The sequence below is a fragment of the Podarcis cretensis genome, assembly GCF_951804945.1.
Source record: "Podarcis cretensis genome assembly, chromosome: 5".
NCBI lineage: Eukaryota > Metazoa > Chordata > Lepidosauria > Squamata > Lacertidae > Podarcis > Podarcis cretensis.
The window spans coordinates 1,783,181-1,799,723 of NC_137174.1; the positions used below are offsets into that span (position 1 = coordinate 1,783,181).

The window sequence follows — 16,543 nt, forward strand, 5'->3', positions numbered from 1 at the left end:
GTGGTACCTCGGGTTAAGTACTTAATTCGTTCCGGAGGTCCGTTCTTAACCTGAAACTGTTCTTAACCTGAAGCACCACTTTAGCTACAGGGGCCTCCTGCTGCCGCCGCACCGCCGGGGCACGATTTCTGTTCTCATCCTGAAGCAAAGTTCTTAACCTGAAGCACTAATTCTGGGTTAGCGGAGTCTGTAACCTGAAGCATATGTAACCTGAAGCGTATGTAACCCGAGGTACCGCTGTACTATTTCTTGAAGGGGGGGCCCTGAACAGTGGGCAAAGTTAATGTTCTATGTGAGCACCAGAGGGCAGCAAATATGCTAATATGCAGGCTGCAATCCTAAACCCACCTTCAACGGAGTATCCTACTAGGTCACCCTGGGCTGCCTGGAATACTGGTCGGGTGCTGCGCGCGACACTGGCCTCTGTCCCTTTTTCCTTCCTCCTCCGATGCCCTCGCACTCTCACGCGTCTGCCTCCCAAAGGCTTGCACAGCTGTTTATTGCAGCAGCCCTGGCTACAAGCTCCCCAGGGGAATGGTGCCTGGGGCTCCTAACACGGCAAACAAATATATTCACTCTGCTGACACTGAGAGCTCAGAAAGATTAGCCACGTCCCAGTGGGCTCAAGATGGAACAATTTATTGCCCCACCATATATATATGGCATTTATATGTGACTAAATCATTAGCGTACATAAAAATAACTCTACACAGAATAAAAGAATAAAAGCAAAGCTGAGAATATAAAAAAGGGGGAAGCATAGGTCCATGTTTTCCATTTCAGACAGTGTCCAGTATGGTGTCATCGGTCAACTGACTTCTGCTTAAATAAAAAATAGATTAAATTGTTGTTCTGCATACAGGGCTTTGCTTATGTCAGGGTGGTCAGCATCCATCTCCATCAATGGCTAACGGGAGTCCGATGGTGGAAACGGAGAAATCGTTTATTACAAGAGCTGAAGCAGGCAGGAAAGTATTTTTTGCTCTCATCCCACTATCATCTCTGTAATTATGTGGAACTCTGGAAATTGCATTGCCAGATTGATCAGAAGCAATAGTGAGACAAACTGGGTGGTATTGCTTTAGCATTCCACATTGCAATCTTTTAAAATTATAGTCTGTCTTCAGACATAATTCTGTTTTTACTGCTGAATCCTTTATTGTGCCAGGGTGCACACTGCCATGTTACAAGGTACAAATTAATTCAAAACTGAGGAGTTCATCCACTGAAGAAGTTATATGTTTCATTCCTGTTTTATTTACTGCTGTGACCCTGCCAAATTCTAATCCGTCTGGATTTTGCAGGTAGAAGAAAGTTTCAGATAATTCTGCAATACTTCTGCATCGAACCTGATTAGAACTTTCAATTTTTCAATCCTGATTAAAAGATAAAACATTCTCGAATAAGTTTGCCCATTAAAATCTCTAAACAGATCTTTTTTAAAAAAATATTTTATTAAATTTTCATACAAGATCCCTTCACCAAAAAATAATACACAAAAAAGCCAAAACAAATACACCAAAAAACCATATAGAAAAAAGGAAATAAAAGATAAAAAAGGAAAAGAGAAAAAACCAACCATTCAATACAATTTTTTTTATATATATATAACTAACTGGACTTCCTCACATCTCCTTTACCCTGCATTATTTATATTAAAAATATCAGCAAATTATTACCTTGTTTCATACCTTATTTTGTACTTTCCAAATATTATACTTCTAAATTTAAGATAATTTTTATCATTTACTCATACCTTAAATTTAAACATATTGTTACCTTAAATTTCGACCTTTTCTTACTTACAACTTAATTTTCTATTTTACAAAATCTATTTGCTGGAACTGAGATTTTCTAAATCGTGCAGATACTTAACATTCATACAACTTATATTGTTTTTGTAAATAGTCCTTAAACTTCTTCCAGTCCTCTTCCGTTGTTTCTTCTCCCAAGTCTCGGATTCTGCCAGTCATTTCAGCCAATTCCATATAATCCATCAATTGCGTCTGCCACTCTTCCAGTGTGGGCAAGTCTTGTGTCTTCCAATACTTTGCAATAAGTATTCTTGCTGCTGTTGTCGCATACATAAAGAAATTTCTGTCCTTCTTTGACACTTTCTGGCCGATAATGCCCAAGAGGAAGGCCTCCGGTTTCTTAACAAAGGTATATTTAAATACCTTTTTTAGTTCATTATAGATCATTTCCCAGAAGACCCTCACTTTTGGGCATGTCCACCAGAGGTGAAAGAATGTCCCCTCAGCCTCTCTACATTTCCAACATTTATTATCAGACAGGTGATATATTTTTGCAAGCTTGACTGGGGTCATGTACCACCTATATATCATTTTCATAATATTCTCCTTCAAGGCATTACATGCCGTGAATTTTATTCCGGTGGTCCATAACCTTTCCCAGTCCTCAAACATAATGTTATACCCTATATCCTGAGCCCATTTTATCATGGCTGATTTAACAGTCTCATCCTGTGTGTTCCATTTAAGCAGCAAGTTATACATTCTCGAAAGTACCTTAGTCTTTGGTTCCAACAGTTCTGTCTCTAATTTCGACTTCTCCACCTGGAATCCTATCTTTTTATCCAATATAAAAACCTCTTGAATTTGAGCGTAATGTAACCACTCTTGCACCTTATTCTTTAATTTCTCCATGCTCTGCAACCTCCATTTGTCTCCAATTTTTTCTATTATTTCCCAATATTTCGGCCAGCAGGCCTCCATATTGAGTCTTTTCCGGGCCTTAGCCTCCATTGGTGATAGCCATCTCGGGGTCTTACTTTCTAATAAGTCTTTATATTTTGTCCAGACAATAAATATTGCTTTTCTGACAATATGGTTTTTGAACATTTTATGAATCTTTACCTTGTCGTACCACAAGTATGCATGCCAACCAAAAGCATTGTAAAACCCTTCCAGATCTAGGACATCAGTGTTCTCAAGAAGTAACCAATCTTTCATCCAGCAGAAAGCTGCAGCTTCATAATATAACTTTAAATCTGACAGGGCAAACCCCCCTCTTTCTTTTGCATCAGTTAATATTTTAAATTTTATTCGGGGCTTTTTGCCCTGCCAGATAAACTTAGAAATATCTTTCTGCCATTTTCCAAAACATTCCACTCTGTCCACAATCTGTAGAGTTTGAAACAAAAACAACATCTTTGGCAATACATTCATCTTTATAGCTGCAATTCGACCCAGCAAGGAAAGTTTCAATCTTGACCAAATTTCTAAATCCTTTTTAATTTCTGACCAACATTTTTCATAATTATCTTTAAATAAATTCAAATTTTTAGCAGTCAAATTAACCCCTAGGTACTTCACTTTTTTAACCACATTTAACTCTGTCTCATTCTGAAACCTTTCTGCTTCCAAAGATGTCAAATTTTTTACCAAAACCTTAGTTTTTTGCTTATTCAATTTGAATCCCGCCACCCGACCAAACTCATATATCAGTTCCAAAACTCTTTTCGTACTAGATTCTGGCTCCTGTAATGTTATTACCAAGTCATCTGCAAAAGCTTTCACCTCTAGGACTGAAATAAATAACAGAGGGGATAAGGGGCAACCTTGTCGTGTTCCTTTTTCAATTTTAAACTCTTCTGTCACCACATTGTTAACTATCAATTTAGCTTTTTGCTCTGAGTAAATTGCCTCTATTCCATTTTCAAACCCCCATCCCACTCCCATCCCTTCCAAATTTTTCTTCATAAACCTCCAAGAAATGTTGTCAAAGGCCTTCTCCGCATCAATAAAAATTAACACTGCTTTTGTGTTAATATTAGTTTGCAAAAGTTCCAAAATGTCTATAATGTTCCTGGTATTATCAAACAAATGTCTACCTGGAAGAAAGCCTGCCTGATCTTTATGAATTACTTCATTTAGCACTTTTTTAAATCTACTTGCCAAAATATCCGCAAAGATTTTATAATCCACATTTAGGAGTGAGATGGGACGGTAGTTCTTAAGTTGAGTCTTTTCAGATTCCACTTTAGGTATCAATGTGATGAAAGCTTCTTTCCACGATTCTGGTGCCTTCTTCCCCTCCATGATCTGGTTACAAACCTCCATTAGTGGTTGTGTCAAAAAATCTTTCAATGTCTTGTAATACTTGGAGGTAATACCATCAGGTCCTGGAGATTTGCCTAATTGCATATTCTGAATGGCACCCTCAAAATCTCTAAACAGATCATATCCAATCAGGAGACATACTCTACTCAGCACTGTGATTTATGCTACACAGGGAGGTGGAAAGTTGTTATTATTAAATTTGTATCCTGCCCTTCATCCATAGGTCTGGGGGGGGGGCAGTTTACAGTTTGTAGTCACACAGACTTGGGATATGAGAGATACTGAGATATTGCAGTGAGATACTGTAGAATATAACATAATCCAGCCATGTTTTGTCCTCTTTTTGTGTGCAGTTTTCATTTCTGCCACTGGGAACTGAAAACATGGATAATTTATACTTTTTAATGTGATGTATGTAAAATAATTGGGACGTGGGTGGCGCTGTGGTCTAAACCACTGAGCCTTGGGGTTGCCAGTCAGAAGGTCGCGGTTCGAATCCTCGTGACAGGGTGAGCTCCCGTTGCTCAGTCCCAGCTCCTGCCAACCTAGCAGTTCGAAAGCACGTCAAAGTGCAAGTAGATAAATAGGTACCGTTCCGGTGGGAAGGTAAACAGCATTTCCGTGTGCTGCTCTGGTTTCACCAGAAGCGGCTTAGTCATGCTGGCCACATGACCCAGAAGCTGTAAGCCAGCTCCCTTGGCCAGTAAAACGAGATGAGTGCCGCAACCCCAGAGTCATTCATGACTGGACTTAACTGTCAGGGTTCCTTTACCTTTTTATGTAAAATAATAGAATCATAGGGATCCTGAGGGTCATCTAGTCCAACTCCCTGCAATGCAGTAATCTCAGCTAAAGCAACCTTGACAGATGGCTATTTAACATCTGCTTCTAAACCTCCAAGGAAGGAGAGTCTGTTCCATGGTCAAATAGCTCTTAATGATCTTTCGTCTGAATCTCCTTCCTTGTAATTTAAATCCATTGCTTCAGGTCTTACCCTCTAGAGCAGGAGAAAACAAACTTGTTCCATTTCCCATGTGACAGCCCTTAAGATATTTAAAGATGGCTCTCATATCTCCTCTCAGTCTCCTCTTTCCCAGGCTAAACAAACCCAGCTCCCTCAACCCTTCAAGCGCTCCTCACAAGGCTTGGTTTCCAGACCCTTGATCATCTTGGTTGACCTCCTCTGCACACCTTCTGGCTTGTCAATATCATTCTTAAATTGTGGTGCCCAGAACTGGACACAGGACTCCTGTTGTGGTTTGACCAAGATTACTACTACTTCCCTTGATGTCATGGCAATGTACTCTTCTGCTCAGTCCCTGCCATTAGTACTGTTACAAAAGCCCGGTACCTGCCTCTCTCCATGTGTGTCCTTTGGAGAATAGAAGACACGGCGGACACTGTCGTGCTTTAAGAAATATGGTTTCTTCACCTATTTACACATTCAGTCTGCATGGAGGGAGTCCAGATCCTACAGCATGGCCCAAAGCATTGCAGGCAACCTCCCCCAAGATGGATCTCAGCCTTACTTTCTCCTCTTGTCCAGAAAACTCCCCTTTCCTGTCCCCCCAAACACACAGTTACCCCAGCAACCTTTGTGACATCTGACTCCCCAGGCCAAAGGATCCTTCTGTGGCCCATCAACACCTTTTTGTAATGTGAAGAGGTCTTCTCTTCCCCCAGCCAGCCAGGCTGGTTTGCATAATTCAGCCCAGGAATTCCTTTGCAGCTGGCATTCTCCCTACTACAAATAACCAAAATCCTTTTGTTGTTGTTTAGTCGTTTAGTCACATCCGGCTCTCTCCCGCAGTTTGGTCAAACTCATGCTGGTTGCTTCGAGAACACTGTCCAACCATCTCGTCCTCTGTTGTCCCCTTCTCCTTGTGCCCCCCATCTTTCCCAACATCAGGGTCTTTTCCAGGGAGTCTTCTCTTCTCATGAGGTGGCCAGAGTATTGGAGCCTCAGCTTCACAATCTGTCCTTCCAGTGAGCACTCAGGGCTGATTTCCTTCAGAATGGAGAGGTTGGATCTTCTTGCAGTCCATGGGACTCTCAAGAGTCTCCTCCAGCACCATAATTCAAAAGCATCAATTCTTTGGCGATCAGCCTTCTTTATGGTCCAGCTCTCACTTCCATACATCACTACTGGGAAAACCATGGCTTTAACTATACGGACCTTTGTTGGCAAGGTGATGTCTCTGCTTTTTAAGATGCTGTCTAGGTTTGCTTTCTCCCAAGGAGCAGGCGTCTTTTAATTTCGTGACTGCTGTCACCATCTGCAGTGATCATGGAGCCCAAGAAAGTAAAATCTGTCACTGCCTCCATTTCTTCCCCTTCTATTTGCCAGGAGGTGATGGGTCCAGTGGCCATGATCTTCGTTTTTTTGATGTTGAGCTTCAGACCATATTTTGCATTCTCCTCTTTCACCCTCATTAAAAGGTTCTTTAATTCCTCCTCACTTTCTGCTATCAAGGTTGTGTCATCTGCATATCCGAGGTTGTTGATATTTCTTCCAGCAATCTTAATTCCGGCTTGGGATTCATCCAGCCCAGCCTTTCGCATGATGAATTCTGCATATAAGTTAAATAAGCAGGGAGACAATATACAGCCTTGTCGTACTCCTTTCCCAATTTTGAACCAATCAGTTGTTCCATATCCAGTTCTAACTGTAGCTTCTTGTCCCACATAGAGATTTCTCAGGAGACAGATGAGGTGATCAGGCAGTCCCATTTCTTTAAGAACTTGCCATAGTTTGCTGTGGTCGACACAGTCAAAGCCTTTTGTATAGTCAATGAAGCAGAAGTAGATGTCTTTCTGGAACTCTCTAGCTTTCTCCATAATCCAGTGCATGTTTGCAATTTGGTCTGCCCCTTCGAAATCCAGCTTGCACTTCTGGGAGTTCTCAGTCCACTCACTGCTTAAGCCTGCCTTGTGGCTTTTTTAAGCATAACCTTGCTAGCGTGTGAAATGAGTGCAATTGTGCGGTAGTTGGAGCATTCTTTGGCACTGCCCTTCTTTGGGATTGGGATGTAGATTGATCTTATCCAATCCTCTGGCCACTGCTGAGTTTTCCAAACTTGCTGGCATATTGAGTGTAGCACCTTAACAGCATCATCTTTTAAAAATTTAAATAATTCAGCTGGAATATCATCACTTCCACTGGTCTTGTTATTAGCAGTGCTTTCTAAGGGCCATTTGAGTTCACTCTCCAGGATGTCTGGCTCAAGGTCAGCAACCACACTACCTGGGGTGTACGAGGCAGCCATATCTTTCTGGTATAATTACTCTGTGTATTCTTGCCACTTCTTCTTGATGTCTTCTGCTTCTGTTAGGTCCTTACCACTTTTGTCCTTTATTATGGTAATCTTTGTACGAAATGTTCCTTTCATATCTCCAATTTTCTTGAACAGATTTCTGGTTTTTCCCATTCTATTGTTTTCCTCTATTTCTTTGCATTGCTCATTTAAGAAGGCCTTCTTGTCTCTCCTTGCTATTTTTTGGAAATCTGCATTCAATTTCCTGTATCTTTCACTATCTCCCTCGCATTTTGCTTGCCTTCTCTCCCCGCTGTTTGTAAGGCCTCGTTGGACAGCCACTTTGCTTTCTTGCATTTCCTTTTCATTGGGATGGTTTTTGTCGCTGCCTCCTGTATAATGTTGTGAGCCTCCATCCATAGTTATTCAGGCACTCTGTCCAACAAATCTAAATCCTTAAACCTGTTCCTCACTTCCATTGTGTATTCATAAGGGATTTGATTTAGGTTGTATCTTACCGGCCCAGTGGTTTTTCCTACTTTCCTCAGTTTAAGCTTGAATTTTGCTATAAGAAGCTGATGATCTGAGCCACAGTCAGCTCCAGGTCTTGTTTTTGTTGACTGTATAGAGCTTCTCCATCTTTGGCTGCAGAGAATATAATCAATCTGATTTCGATGCTGCCCATCTGGTGATGTCCATGTGTAGAGTCATCTCTTGTGTTGTTGGAAAAGAGTGTTTGTGATGACTAGCTTGTTCTCTTGGCAGAACTCTATTAGCCTTTGCCCTGCTTCGTTTTGAACTCCAAGGCCAAACTTGCCAGTTGTTCCTTTTATCTCTTGATTCCCTGCTTTAGCATTCCAATCCTCTATAATGAAAGGAACATCCTTCTTTGGTGTCATTTCTGTAAGGTGTTGTAAGACTTCATAGAACTGGTCAATTTCAGTTTCTTCAGCACCAGTAGTTGGTGCATAAACCTGGATTACTGTGATGTTAAAAGGTCTGCCTTGGATTCGTATCGGGATCATTCTATCATTTTTTAGATTGTATCCCAGTACAGCTTTTCCCACTCTTTTGTTGACTATGAGGGCCACTCCATTTATTTTACGGGATTTTTGCCCACAGTAGTAGATATGATGGTCATCCGAACTGAATTCGCCCATTTCCGTCCATTTTAGTTCACTGATGCCCAGGATGTCAATATTTATTCTTGCCATCTCATTTTTTACCACATCCAGCTTATCAAGGTTCATGGTTCTTGCATTCCAGGTTCCTATGCAATATTTTTCTTTACAGCATTGGACTTTCCTTTCGCTTCCAGACATATCTGCAACTGAGCGTCCTTTCGGCTTTGGCCCAGCTGCTTCATCAGCTCTGAATCTACTTGTACTTGTCCTCTGCTCTTCCTCAGTAGCATGTTGGACACCTTCCGACCTGAGGGGCTCATCTTCCAGCCTCATAACTTTTATATGCCTGTTGTCTTTGTCCATGGAGTTTTCTTGGCAGGGATACTGGAGTGGCTTGTCGGTTCCTCCTCCAGGTGGATCACGTTTGGGCAAAACTCTCCACTATGACCTGTCCATCTTGGGTGGCCCTGCACAGCATAGCTCATAGTGTTGCCTTATTGGAGTTCACCAATTGGGTCTGCGTTGCTCCGGGACAGGAGGAAGGAAGTCAAATGACACCAAGGTGTGGGAATATGGTCATTTGTCCATAAGAGCATGGGCAAAAGTTTATTATTGCAAGGATGATTTCATAGCAGAAAGCATTGCTTGGAGCATGATCAACGCATGGACAGCTCATGCCATCCGATGATTGGTTCACGTAGCATAGCATGATCAACTGCGTGGTCTGGTGTGAGAACATGAGACTAATGTATTGTATTGTCTTTTATCTGCTGACTGAGGCAAAGTTTTCTCCTTGAATTTGTATCTTCTTCTGCTCACAATAAAAGGTTGGGGCTGCAGCAGCTTCGAGGAGAGCTGCGGCCAGATTTCTGCAACCCATCATAGTGTGAGACTGATTATTTACGGATGGCGAGCGGGTTCTCATCATTTGGTGCCCCGTGTGACTACCTTCGGACTCCACGTTGTTTCTCATCGTCCAGCGCTCACCACACCTTTTTCATCCGCTTCGGATCCCAGTGAGTGCTCCCTGTCCTTCTGCCTTTGTGGGGCAGTCTCTTTCGGACTTCGACTGATTTCGGACTTCACGACGCTACGGTTCTCTCAGCACCACCACGTCCGGCAAGGGTTTCAGGCGCCATTCATCCTTCCTAGGATCCCTGGTGAGTGCTCCCTTGTTTCGCTCCTTTTCATCCTTCGTGGATCCCTACTCTCACTATCATGGGGCTGTCTCTTTCTGCACCACAGAAGAAGTTTTTTGATGAACTTAAGTTCCTTCTTGCCAGTAACAACCTTGTTGTACTTGATGCCGACCTCAAAGCGCTTATATTAGCTCTGGACACCCACTGCCCCTGGTATCCTCAAAATGGCACTTGGAATTTAAAAGACTGGGAAAAAATAGGACAATTTTTCCAGAACCATCCTCAAATTGATGTCAAAGTGTTACATGCCTGGTGTAAAGTCTACAAAGCTATGTCGAGTTTAACTCCTGCAAATATTCCCCTGGCTGCTGCATCGGCTTTTTCACCTACTCTCCCTCCTTCGTCTCTATATCTCACGTTGCCTTCTTCGGAACTACCAGTTTATGTAACTCCTAAACCGCCGGAATTTTCTCCTTCGTCTCCTTCGCCTCCTTCTGCCCCTCCTCCGCTTTCTACATTATCAGCTACAACTCCTCTTCAAAGATCTCTCTGTGCCGCCGCTCCGTTGCTGGCTTTTGATTCTGATACTCCAAATCTCTTTCCTGTGATTGCTCCTGCCGCCCCGGGGGGAGGCCCAGCCCGGCACGAACAGTTTGATTTGAGATTCATAAAGGAAGCTTTGTCTTCTGTACCTGATGACAAAAATGAGCGAGATGGCCATTGGGGCAGCGTCAGACAGGATCCTACAGAGTCTTCTGGACAATTTGTCGATCGCTTGTATAACACCCTTAAGCGACAAGTTCAAGACATGGCAGCCCAAGAAGTGATTGTTCGCCAGCTTGCGTTTGATAATGCGAATGAGGACTGTAAGCAAGCACTACGCCCTTTGATGACAACTCCCAATATAGCCATTGCAGATATGCTTAAAGCCTGCCAGTCAGTGGGCACTGAGACGCATAAAGCTTGCCTGCTAGCCATGGCTTTGTCCACCACCATGTCTCAGAATCCTGCCAAGGATAAAACCTGTTTTGGATGTGGCAAAGTGGGTCATTTTCATGCACAGTGCAGATCTATCGCACAGCAATGTCACCCCAGCACAAAGTGCCCCATCTTTGATACAGGCCAGGACTTGTCAATTTTATGAAGCACTTCTTAGATCTCACACTGGCCACCCTGGGTATTTGACAGAAGGGATTTTACGCCTGCTGAACTTCACTTCAGGAAGGAGGAAGTGTTGAAGCGCCCTTTAGTGCATTACAGGTCGCAGATTTGCTGCCATTGACGTGCCCGGGATGGAGTCACCTTCAACAGCTGTTCCAGTGTTTCCCGGCACGTTGAAAGGCCATCTTCATCTCTACCGCATTGGCCCCCCTTTTTCCCTGGGACGCTACTTCAACCACCAAATATCATGACAGTTTTGCTGCCTCTTGTTTGGGAACTGAGCTTGGCTTTGAAGGATGCCCTCGCTATACTGGCATCGCTTGGATTTTACCCCCCAGATCTCTTCTTCTTTTCTCCTCCCTCAGGAGTCCTGCCCCATGGTGTGTTCCCCTGAGCGTGTACAGAAAGCTGTCTTGGAACTGTTGTGGACTCTTGGCAGGAAAGAGGGTGAGGGGATTTCAGTGTGTTCCAGTTGTTTCATTCTTGTGCTTTGGCATGGTTCCCGGACAGAAAGCAAGTTGCAATGTGGTTCTTTAGCAGGGCCTGAGAAGACAATGGGCTCTGTTCTCTACCTTGTTGCAATCTTTTTAGTTACAGCAAGTGGGATATGCTTGGCTAGTGCCTTTTAGCTGCTGAGAAAAATGATTTTGAAATAAATGTCAGAAATAAGAGATGTAGCGCTTAAAAAAAATCTTTTTTTATGTAATCCTTGCTTCCAAAGGTGGAGTTTGTGCCTTGATTCATTTTCATTGTTGTATGTATATATCTGATCAATTGACTAATATCTCTGCTACTACTGATTATCCTTTGAATCCACCTGAAGGTTTTGATCCATGGAATGGTTGTTTTCTTGGCTACCTAATAGAACATGGTTAAGAAAAATTTTGCTAATTGTACAAATTGTCTCTCTTATAATATAAACAAGAAAAGAGGGGATGTGGGAATGTGGTCATTTGTCCATAAGAGCATGGGCAAAAGTTTATTATTGCAAGGATGATTTCATAGCAGAAAGCATTGCTTGGAGCATGATCAACGCGTGGACAGCTCATGCCATCCGATGATTGGTTCACGTAGCATAGCATGATCAACTGCGTGGTCTGGTGTGAGAACATGAGACTAATGTATTGTATTGTCTTTAATCTGCTGACTGAGGCAAAGTTTTCTCCTTGAATTTGTATCTTCTTCTGCTCACAATAAAAGGTTGGGGCTGCAGCAGCTTCGAGGAGAGCTGCGGCCAGATTTCTGCAACCCATCATGGTGTGAGACTGATTATTTACGGATGGCGAGCGGGTTCTCGTCACCAAGGTTGATTCAAAGAAAGAGTTTATTCTGCTCTCCAGATAGCAGAAGGCACTTGCGTGGTGAGTCCACAGCAAGTCCAAAGAAATGACAAGTTTCATGCAGTATATATACCCTCCAGGCACCCTCCCCCTCCTTCCCATATAAATCCAACCACTTCAGCCTATGTACGCAGGTTGACATCACATATGTTCTTGCTTTGGTATTCTTAACCATAAAAGGGAATTCCTTCCTTTACTTCTGACCATAAAAGGATCTTCCTCTTCCTACTCTTATCTTGGAGGTCGTCATCTCCGAGAACACACTCTGGCTCTGTTCCTGGACTTAGGTCTGTGCGTCAGGGTTGTGGTAAGATAAGACCTAGAGTGTCATCCCTGTTCCACTTTAGAGTGGACAAGGCCATCCTTATTGTCACAGACTGATAAAGGAGAGAGCCTTGTTTATGCAGCTGTGTTCTTGTTATGCATTTGCTCAACAGCTCAAGTTTTATGCATTTTAGAGTGCTCATTTGGAGAAAGAAGAAAGGGAGGGGGGGTTGAGTCAGTTTTAAACTGACTGCACAGAAACCCATTCCTTCAATAGCTTCTCTGAGTTATTCAAGCCCCTTCGCCACGCCAAGGCAGTGATCCATGAAGGGGAACCAAAATCCTAGCATTTATTATTTTCTAGGTTTATCCTGTCTATAACAGTACTTAATAATTTCAAAAGCTATTGTCTAAAGTCATGGTTCCTTGTGCAATTTTTCATCAGCTTAAAGGTAATATTTATAAGAGACTTTAAAAAGAATTTATTCAAATGTTGATTAATTGAGTTTATTTAAATGCCACTTTTCCACAATGAGCTGTGCCTGAAGAAGTTTACAGAAAACATTCAAAACACCGAAATACAGAGCATTAGAAATACAGATATACAAAATGCAAACATGTCAGTAAACTAAAAAATGACAAAAAATAAATGATTTTGTAAAGACAGAATATATTACCAAAACCCCACATTCTAGGCCCACACACTGCTCCTCCAGAAAAGAGAGCCAAATGTTTGTGATTATCCAATGTATCTTGGGTTTGAACTAGTCTTTTTAATATGAAGCATAAAATGAATATTCAAACAAGGATATATAATAAAGCAACACCGGCTGAATACTGAGCAATAGAAAATGGGTAGTCAACTAAGTTTTACTCAGATAGACCTTGGGTAACTTTTTCTGTTAAATTGTGTATATGTTTGTGCACCCCCCCCCAATAATTCATAGCTCATTGTCCTCATTTTATGTCTGTGGGGTGGAACAGAGTTGTTCAAAATGAAACCTTGCCCCAATGGGGTGCAACACTAGACTGGTGGAGAAGTTACACTACTAGAGGAATATCCTTGTGTGGGTGAGAAGCAGCCACTGCACAGCCCTGACAACCTGGATTTGCTAAGGCAGGAGACGGGCGGAGGGGAGGACAGGGGGGAGGACATCCCACCCAGGAGCAAGTTCTGCCCCCCAACACGAAGGTAGCCTTACACTGCAAGTTGAAACATTCCAATGAGAGTAAAGAAAGAGCCCCGGATTACTGTCCTCAGAGTTACAATCAAGGATAGGATTTTGAGACTCTGTGGCACATAATAGCACACCATCACACATGGTTGTGTTGCCATGTGCCCGGAATTTCCCGGACATACGGGGGATTCCGGGTGTGAAATCAACATCCTGGCGGCTTTTTCTGATTTTTGCAAAATGTCCGGGTTTGGTTGGCAGCATCGTGGTGACAGCGGGAGCGAGGGGGAAGCCCGCAGGCCGCCCCCCATCACCCGAGACAGGCCCCCCTTCCGGCTTGGCCTCTTCCTCCTGGGGGGTCGCAAGGGGAATGCCTTGGGGCGGCGAGAGGCCGAGGCCAGCGGGGGAGCAGCGGGGCTGGCCGAGCGGTGGCCGTTGGGGAAGGGGAGGCCCGGCCGGCCAGAGATGCCGCGTCTCCTCCGCAGCCCGGAGCGTCGGGGGTCGCGATGCTCAGAGCTCAGCCCCTGGGGGAGGGGAGGGGAGGGGGCGCAGGAAGGAGTCCCCTCCCTCCCTGCCAAAAGGAAGAGAGAGAGTCAGTCCCCTGGCCAGGGCTCCCCCCCCCCGCCATCAAACTGGACTGCGCGGAAGGAGCTGCCCGGCCGGCCGGGGCGAGGCCGGCTCAGCCCAGCAGCGCCAGCCCAGAGCAGGGAGGCATGGCGGGAGCGCCTTGAAACTTACCCCTCGAGGGGCGGGCAGGCACGTCTCATCTTTTTCTCCTGCAAAACTGGAGTTCTTCATGCCGGCCTCCTACCTGCAGCACTGTGGTAGTTTGCGCAAGGAGTAGCCCTGATACTTTCCTGGCTGCCTGGTTCTATGCCGTGTGAGAACTGGGTTAGGTAAAGTCCTGGGTCCATTAGGCCACCATAGTATACTGATGGGTGTTTTCTGAACATGGCTACTATGATGCACCCGTAAACAACCTTATATTAGTGGGTGGTGTTGGGAGTTTCCAGAAATGTGGTGGCGCGGTCTGCTGGTACTGCAATGGTGGCCTTTGTTCTGCAGTGAATGTTTTCCTTACTACTAAGAAAGCACTGGGAATCAGGATTGGTGTGACTCTTGGCATAGCAGCAGACTACTCATAGCAGGATCTGAGCAGCATCCTGTCAATCAGTGTTCTTGGAAAGATCTTTTGGTCTGGCAAACTGCTTGAGGCAGACCTCACTAAGAGTCTTTGTATTTGTGGAAAGTTCAAAAGTAATTTGATTATGAAACATGGACTTGAAACAAGTGAAAATGGTTTGCTTGACATGCACACTCTTAAATCTGAGCAGTGTGTCACAGCATGCGTGTGGTACTTTTAGTCACCAGACCACAGGAACATGCAACTTCCAAATGTCCAAATGAGAGAGGGGAAGAATTCAGCAGTGAAAATGCAGGATATGTTACAAGAAGTTAAAAGAGACCAAAGCTTCATAGCATAAAAGGCATGTGCCAGAGGTAGCTGGAGGGAGTCGCTGTTTACAGTGGCTTATAATATGCTAATGCTAGAAGCCTCTAAGCCAGAGATGAAGAACCTGTGGCAATACACATGTTCACTGACCTAAGCTCTGTAAAGGCAAGGCAACAACAAAATTGTTTAAGGTTTTATTGAATTAGAATTCAATAAACTGAAGGGGCCAAGCAAACATTAACTGGAAGAGTTAAGACTCTGTCCCATATGCTCACCAGCATAACCAATATCACCTAAGAATCAGATCTTTTTCAAAACAAATATGTCTTTATTTATAAAATCATGATTTACACAGAAATAATTTACATGAATAGATCTGATATTACTAAAATCAGCATTGCAATATATAAAAAATGCCCAAATTATGTTTTGTAAATTTGAATCATAGAACATATCATTCCTCTTATAAATCAAATAGGTCAATTTGTCCATTTCTGCTCATTCAAGACACTTCCTTAGCCATTCCCATATGGTTGGAGAATCTTTCCACTGCTGCAGTCAATAAAATCTTTACTGATTCTGCAGATACCTTCTCATTGATCCAATGAAATAAAATCAACATCGGATAGAGTCTCACATTATGCGATGCAAGACTCATCTCCAAAATTCAGAGGTACACTGGCAATCACACCACATATGTGTTAGATGCATGTTTACTGCAAAACACTTCTAGCATTCAAACCCAGAATCTTTATACATTCCGTTCAGCCTGATGGGACTTAAATACCAACAGCAAAGGTTTAAATTGAGCTTAACATATTGACAAACTCGGTGATATCTCACAAAACACTATATCCAGGGTTATCTTGAGTCTTAGATGGTGAAATCCAGTTGTCGCTCCCCACCTTAACCTGGCTACTGACTCCAACAACAGGCCACAGGGGGCTTGGGGTTCTTTTGCTAGCAGATCCTTCAACTTATTATTTTTATTAGCACTTCCCATGCTGTCATCTTCATTATCTTCCATGTAGGACTTATAGCTGCCAAAAGCAATACTCCTTTGCTGGAAATATTGAAACCATGGTGGTAACCATCCTTCCACAATTTGAGCTATCTCATTCCGGTTACCATTCTTCTATTATCTTTTAAATCCTTAAATTTATGTTCCCACTTTTCTTAAATTAGCAAATCTGATGGTTAATTTCCTATTAGAAATCTATTATTTAAATAATAATTTATTTAAATTTCCTCTTGGAAATTTGTGTGTCTTAGAATATATTCTAATAGCAATACATCCGGGCTTACGGTAACACTGATTTGTATTCTACGTTTTCATTATTTGGAATGGTATTAAATTTTGTTTTAGCTAGTCTGTTTCAATTTATATACCCCGCAGATGTTTCTAGTGCTTTGATGTTAAACTGTTCTAGCTGGTACAAAGTCTCATACCACTCTTCTGTGTTATCCAGAGAGTTATCCAAGCAGAACTTAGATTATGGGCAGAGATTATGTGCAGGCTGTCCTTTAGGTAACCTGGTCCCAAACCATTTA

At 43.0% G+C, this 16,543-nt stretch overlaps 1 long non-coding RNA gene across 1 annotated transcript in view; it reads left to right on the forward strand.

Annotated features, from left to right (window-relative positions):
- Nucleotides 1-847, forward strand: part of LOC307215860 — a 126,906-nt gene extending 126,059 nt beyond the window's left edge. Inside the window, exon 2 of the long non-coding RNA XR_013838684.1 lies at nucleotides 232-847. This is a non-coding gene — a long non-coding RNA (uncharacterized lncRNA). The remainder of the gene's footprint in view (nucleotides 1-231) is intronic.
- The last annotated feature ends 15,696 nt before the right edge of the window (nucleotides 848-16,543 follow it).